At 40.8% G+C, this 7,403-nt stretch overlaps 1 pseudogene across 1 annotated transcript; it reads right to left on the reverse strand.

Annotated features, from left to right (window-relative positions):
• Positions 1-5,782: 5,782 nt before the first annotated feature.
• Positions 5,783-7,197, reverse strand: LOC106609426 (Ig kappa-b4 chain C region pseudogene; annotated as a pseudogene). The gene is made up of 2 exons (XR_014392820.1): positions 7,074-7,197; positions 5,783-6,370 (listed from the first exon to the last, which is right to left on the reverse strand). The product of XR_014392820.1 is annotated as an Ig kappa-b4 chain C region pseudogene (transcript).
• Between the last annotated feature and the right edge of the window lie 206 nt (positions 7,198-7,403).

The following is a 7,403-nucleotide window of genomic DNA, read 5'->3' on the forward strand; positions in this document are numbered from 1 at the left end:
GGTGATTGTCACAATGGTCAGTCATGGGGCCATCAGTGTCTATCCTGGTACCAACAGAAACCAGGAGAAAACCCCAAACTCATGATGCTCCCAGGGAACACACTCTATTCTGGGACTCCATCTAGATTCAGTGGCAGTGGATCTGGGAGTGACTTCACTCTGACCATCAGTGGAGTCCAGGCTGAAGATGCAGGAGATTACTACTGTCAGAGTTGGCACAGTGGTAATGTGTTCACACAGTGATACAGAGCCGTACAAAAACCTCCCTCAGTCAGACTGCACAGTGACTGTACTGCTACAGCTGGGACCTACTGCAGGTGCTGAGGGGAGGAGATGATCCAGTACAATGACACAGTGTGTAGTAGTGCTGAACAACAATAGAGTCAAACTAGAGCTGTTTCTAGAAGACCTTACATCATAACTGATCACTAAATGTTTCTCCTGACCATTAACTACATGTTGACACTGTTGAGTATCTCAAGGGAAAACCATCAACCAATCTGGATAGAGATGATGTGCAGTGATCCAAACACCTGAAGATGACCTGTGTTTTGAATACAATCCTGGACAGTGAGAGACGGGGTGCTGCTCCAGCTATACAGACCATCTTTCTCCAGGACCCCGGGACTGGCCTCCTGCTTCTTGCTGGTCCCGTCCACTTTCCAGCTCATGGTCCAGTCTGAGGGGAAGCCCTTGTTGGCCAGACAAGTCAGCGTTGCCGTTGTCTTACTGGACAGCTCCTCACTAGAGATGGGCAGGACGGTCAGGGTCGGGGAACTGTTACCTAGAAGAAACGCAACACATCAATTACATCAAAACAAAGCACTTTGGAAATGACTTCTAAAACTGTATATGAATATAAAAGTTAGATTGCTAAAAGATGTAAAGAAAACAAACAGTAATATGATAGTAAACAGATTACAAGTATAAAGTATACAAGTATGACGTGTTTAACTTTAGCATTACTTTGTCATACAGATATTTTTTTAGGAACGCATCTGATCAGAATACTCATATTTGTAGTAGTTGCAGAAGCTAAGCGGTTGGATACAAACATAACGCATACCATTTATCTTCACATTAATATTGTGGCTATCATAAACTCAATGCAATGATGACTACAATAACAGATACCATACTTATCATACCAGAATATTTGAAAGAAGGCTCAGTCAACAGCAATATATGACAATATATAAACTCAGCAAAAAAAGAAACGTCCCTTTTTCAGGACCCTGTCTTTCAAAGATAATTCGTAAAAATCCAAATAACTTCACAGATCTTCATTGTAAAGGGTTTAAACACTGTTCCCCATTCTTGTTCAATGAACCATAAACAATTAATGAACATGCACCTGTGGAACGGTCGTTAAGACACTAACAGCTTACAGGCGGTAGGCAATTAAGGTCACAGTTATGAAAACTTAGGACACTAAAGAGGCCTTTCTACTGACTCTGAAAAACACCAAAAGAAATATGCCCACGGTCCCTGCTCATCTGCGTGAATGTGCCTTCGGCATGCTGCAAGGAGGCATGAAGACTGCAGATGTGGCCAGGGCAATAAATTGCAATGTCTCTACTGTGAGATGCCTAAGACAGCACTACAGGGAGACAGGACGGACAGCTGATCGTCCTTGCAGTGGCAGACCACGTGTAACAACACCTACACAGGATCGGTACATCCGAACATCACATCTGCGGGACAGGTACAGGATGGCAACAACAACTGCCTGAGTTACACCAGGAACGCACAATCCCTTCATCAGTGCTCAGACTGACCGCAATAGGCTGAGAGAGGCTGGACTGAGGGCTTGTAAGCCTGTTGTAAGGCAGGTCCTCACCAGACATCACCGGCAACAACGTCGCCTCTGGGCACAAACCCACTATCGCTGGACCAGACAGGACCGGCAAAAAGTGCTCTTCACTGATGAGTTGCGGTTTTGTCTCAACAGGGGTGATGGTCGGATTCGCGTTTATTGTCGAAGGAATGAACGTTACACCGAGGCCTGTACTCTGGAGCAGGATCGATTTGGAAGTGGAGGGTCCATCATGGTCTGGGGCGGTGTGTCACAGCATCATCGGACTGAGCTTGTTGTCATTGCAGGCAATCTCAATGCTGTGCATTACAGGGAAGACATCCTCCTCCCTCATGTGGTACCCTTCCTGCAGGCTCATCCTGACATGACCCTCCAGCATGACAATGCCACCAGCCGTTCTGTGCGTGATTTCCTGCAAGACAGGAATGTCAGTGTTCTGCCAAGGCCAGCGACAAGCCCGGATCTCAATTCCATTGACCACGTCTGGGACCTGTTGGATCGGAGGGTGAGGGCTAGGGCCATTCCCCCCAGAAATGTCCGGGAACATGCAGGTGCAGTACTTGAGAAGAGTGGGGAAACATCTCACAGCAAGAACTGGCAAATCTGGTGCAGTCCATGAGAAGGAGATGCACTGCAGTACTTAATGCAGCTGGTGGCCACACCAAATACTGACTGTTACATTTCATTTTGACCCCCTCCCCCCATTTGTTCAGGGACACATTATTCCATTTCTGTTAGCCACATGTCTGTGGAACTTGTTCAGTTTGTCTCAGTTGTTGAATCTTGTTATGTTCATACATTCTTTTTTTGCTGAGTTTATATTTCTTAGATACAAATATCTCAAATAGTAATATTTTAATTGAGACAGAGTTTAAGAAAGTGAAATACTAAATTCGTGATGAGACATACATATCAAGAGAGCTTGTGAGCCACTTATTTCCAACATCAAGTCTGGTGCAGCTAACAAAAGTGTACCACAGTGATGCAATCCCCAGTGAAATGCTTGAATTTCTTTAGACTATGATTTCAATCATGAACTCATACAGTATGAATTCTCGTCAAATACCATTTTTTATTCTTCATTTGAAATAGTTTTATCAATGTAATAACAAAGTTATGTTCATCATTCTCCAAAATATAAATAACAAACCAGAAATGCTCAATATAAAGTTAAAACTTTCTTTGGATAGTCCATCTGTAAATACTCTATAGACTGTTAGTAACTATCTACAAAACCTAACCCTAACCTTATCCTAACCCTAACCTTGATCCTTATCCTAACCCTAACATTAATCCTTACCCTTAGTCTAACCCTAACCTTAACTGTTATCCCAACCCTACACTTTACCTTTACCCTAACCCTAACATTAACCCTTACCCTAACATTAACCCTTACCCTAACATTATCCCTTAACGTTATTGTAAACCTAACCCTAACTGTAACATTAGCCAGCAGTTGCTTATCAACAGATGGTGTGTGACCATCTGTAGAGCAGTTACAGATGGAATATCCGGACTATCCAAATAAAGTGTGCTCTACAGACTATTAGTAACATTTCAACTAACTATCTACTAACTCTAAACCTAGCTCTAACCATTTCTTATGTACAGTGCCTTCGGAAAGTATTCAGACCCATTGACTCTTTCCACATTTTGTTACGTTACAGTCTTATTCTAAAATGTATTAAATGTTTTCTTTCTCATCAATTTAAGCACAATACCCCATAATGACAAAGCAAAAGCAGTTTTTAAAAATATTTTTTTGCTAATAAAAAATAAATAAAAATGAAATAATACATTTACATAAGTGTTCAGACCCTTTACTCAGTACTTTGTTGTAGCACCTTTGGCAGTGATTACAGCCTTGAGTCTTCTTGCGTAAGACGCTACAAGTTTGGCACACCTGTATTTGGGGAGTTACTGACATTCTTCTTTGCAGATCCTCTCAAGCTCTGTCAGGTTGGATAGGGAGCGTCGCTGCACAGCCAATTATTTATTTTTGAATTTATTTTTGCGAAGGTTCACCTTCCAACAGGACAACGACCCTAAGCACACAGTCAAGACAATGCAGGAGTGGCTTCAGGACAAGTCTCTGAATGTCCTAGTGTGGCACAGCTGGAGCCCGGACTTCAACCCGATCAAACATCTCTGGAGAGACCTGAAAATAGCTGTGTAGCGATGCTCCCGATCCAACCTGACAGAGCTTGAGAGGATCTGCAAAGAAGAATGGGAGAAACTCCCCAAATACATGTGTGCCAAGCTTAAAAAAAAATTGTGTGTAGCGTGATGAGGGAAAAAATCTATTTAATCAATTTTAGAATAAGGCTGTGACAAAATGTGGAAAAAGTCAAGAGGTCTGAATACTTTCGAAGGCACTGTACATAAGAAATTAGTTTTTAAAAAGTATGTAAACATTATTAAAAGTTACCAGTGTTCCAATATTTAAGTGACCAGTGATTCCATGTCTATGTACATAGATAGGACAGCAGCTTCTAAGGTGCAGGGTTGAGTAACTGGGTGGTAGCCGGCTAGTGATGGCTATTTAACAGTCCGATGGCCTTGAGATAGAAGCTGTTTTTTGGTCTTTCGGTGCCAGCTTTGATGCACCTGTATTGACCTCGCTTTCTGGATGATAGAGGGTGAACATTTTATAACGATTTGTGTTTTTAATTCATTTTTCAGAATCAAGTGGACAGTACACTGTAAATCAGACTACTGCAGTGAAAGCTGTTCTCCCAGGCCAGACAGTCTCTCTGAACTGTAAAACCAGCAGTAATGTGTATGGAAATAACCTAGCCTGGTATCAACAAAAAGCTGGAGGAACTCCTAAACTCATCAGTCTGGGACTCCATCTTAGTTCAATGGCAGTGGATCTGGGAGTGACTTCACTCTGACCATCAGTGGAGTCCAGGCTGAAGATGCAGGAGATTACTACTGTCAGAGTCTCCACAGTAGTCCAGTGTTCACACAGTGATACAGAGCCATACAAAAACTCCCTCAGTCAGTCAGACTGCACAGTGACTGTCCTGCTACAGCTGGGATGTACCGCAGGTGCTAAGTTGGCAGAGATCGTGACATGGAACACTGATCAGTAGAGGAGATCAACTCTGGCATGTGACAATATGATTAGAAAGCGATCATTCAGATAAAATGTTCTCTGTCGTCATCATCATCCTGATTAAATTACAGATGATTATTGCTATATTGTCATGACACCTAAGTGTAAACATAAAAAGTAACCCCACCGAGTTACAAAAGTCAAAACATTTGCAAATTAAAATTAGAAACATTTCAGCCCCTACTTCCCCTGTATGAAAGTAAAAAGATGTGGAGCTCAGGCATTAGACACATGTCAGTAACTGTCAATGTCTGTCTTTAGTAATACCCATCTTATATGTCATCTATTAAATGGTGGTTTATTCATTGTAAGAATTTCCCCCTCCTTGAATCCACCATAGAGGTTACAGTAAAACTAGTCCACCCACTCACATCTGGCTCAGTCCAGGCAGTGAAACTGAAACTATACCTGTAGCTGTGGGAGTGAAACAGATTTACATAGACAGGGCTGGGTGGTTCTGCTTGTCCCAGTATAGAGCAGCACTGTCACCAGATGTTCACTCTATTCCCAGGTGGGCTAAATGCAGGTATGATCACATTGGTGAGAGTCCAATATATCGATAGCATGTTAGATTACTGTCTTTATAAGTCTAGAAGTCAAGCAGGTCAAAAACATTTCGGAAATATTAATAAAGCGTACAATCTACTACAAGTGGATAGACCTTCTGTTAATCTGTAAACATCGTAGTATCTTGTGTTGCTATGAACTACAGTTTGATGATGATCTTGTTTCAAGTGAGAACCTAAATAACTAAGCAATGACATTTAGGTCTGATACGTTTGATGAATCTATTTCTATTTCATTCAACATTTAAGACTAAAATCTAATTACTGACAACAACAAAAAGCTTGTTCCAAAGAGAAGTCTTTATTTTCATTTATTAATCAAGGCATCAAAGCAATCATTCCTACAGTATCTAATAGTAATAAAACAGAACACATCAAATCTAACACTGATACAACCTCAGTCTACAGAGAGGATTGATACATGAACTCAAGCAAAGCCCTCTGTTAGTCTACATGTCAGTGATCAATAAGACAGAGAACATCTGATCTCAGAACAGAGTCAAAGCAGAGGAACCAGCAGCCTCTCTCCACAGGGGTGTGTGACTGAGGGGTCCTACCCAGAACAGTCAGCCCTCCTCAAGGTCTTGGTGACTGGAGTCTGGGATTTCTGCTGGGCTTCACAGGTCACCTCTCCTGCCTTGGTCCACTCCTGGCCAGTGAGAGTCAGGGTGCTGCTCCAGCTGTACAGGCCGTCCTTCTCCAGGACCCCGGGACTGGTCTTCTGGTTCTTGCTGGTCCCGTCCACTTTCCAGCTCATGGTCCAGTCTGAGGGGAAGCCCTTGTTGGCCAGACACGTCAGCGTGGCTGTTGTTGTACTGGACAGTTCCTCACTAGAGGGGGGCAGGACGGTGAGGGTGGGGGCACTGTTACCTGGAACAAACAGAACACATCAACTAAGTAACTACATCAAGTACAGCTACAGTAAGAGATTATCTTCAGCAAAGTACACATCAAAATACAGTGAAGTGGAAATGCCCTCTAAATAGGAATGTAGAAGTTAGATTGTTTAAAAGATGTGGAGAAAACACTAAAGTAATATGATACAGCAGATTTATGAACCAAACAAGTATAAAGTGGTTAAATAACTAGAGTTACTAGTCATATGGTGTCAGTTATACATGTTATACAGATATTGTTTAGGAATGGATCTGATCAGAATAACCTAGTCATATTCATAGTATTTGCAGAATTAGAGTGTTAATTCGTTTTTATAAAATATCAACCATTTTAGACCATGAAGTCAGTTACAAACATAACTGAGACCCTTTGTATTCACACTAACAGTGAAGGCTACCATGAACTCAATGCAACAATAATGACTACAATATCCAATACTATTAAATAGTTATTATACCAGAATTAAGAGTTATATTCTGCAATCATACAAATCAGACATATAAATAAATGCCTACAATTTAACATTTTGATTCAATAAACTGTTGAAAGAAGTCTCAGTCAAAGCAATGTATAGATATTTTTTTAAATCTAAAATCTCAATATTTTTAAAGAATTTAAGATTAGCATACTTAATAAGTGTAATCAGAAAGAAATATCAAGAGAGCTTGTTACTTACTTCCAACATCTAGTCTGGTGGCGCTACCAAAAGTGACCACAGTGATACAATCCCTATTACTGCTCGTACAAAAACCTCCTGACCATTGGGGAAGCTGAATTTCTGTAGTCTGTGGTTCAAATAATTAACTCCACTATGGTATGAATAATTGCCAAATATTATTTTATCTTTTTCATTTTAAATAAATCGTTTTTTGTTTTGTTTTTCCTAACATTTAGCAAAACCTACTTTTTCGTGTACATTTCCTAATAGGTGACGTATGTTTATTCATACAACTAATCTAAAATGTAGACTAATCACAAAAAAAAGTATTAAATAATATCCTCAATA

This window comes from Salmo salar, chromosome 07 (assembly GCF_965601325.2).
Source record: "Salmo salar chromosome 07, fSalSal1, whole genome shotgun sequence".
NCBI classification, from domain to species: domain Eukaryota; kingdom Metazoa; phylum Chordata; class Actinopteri; order Salmoniformes; family Salmonidae; genus Salmo; species Salmo salar.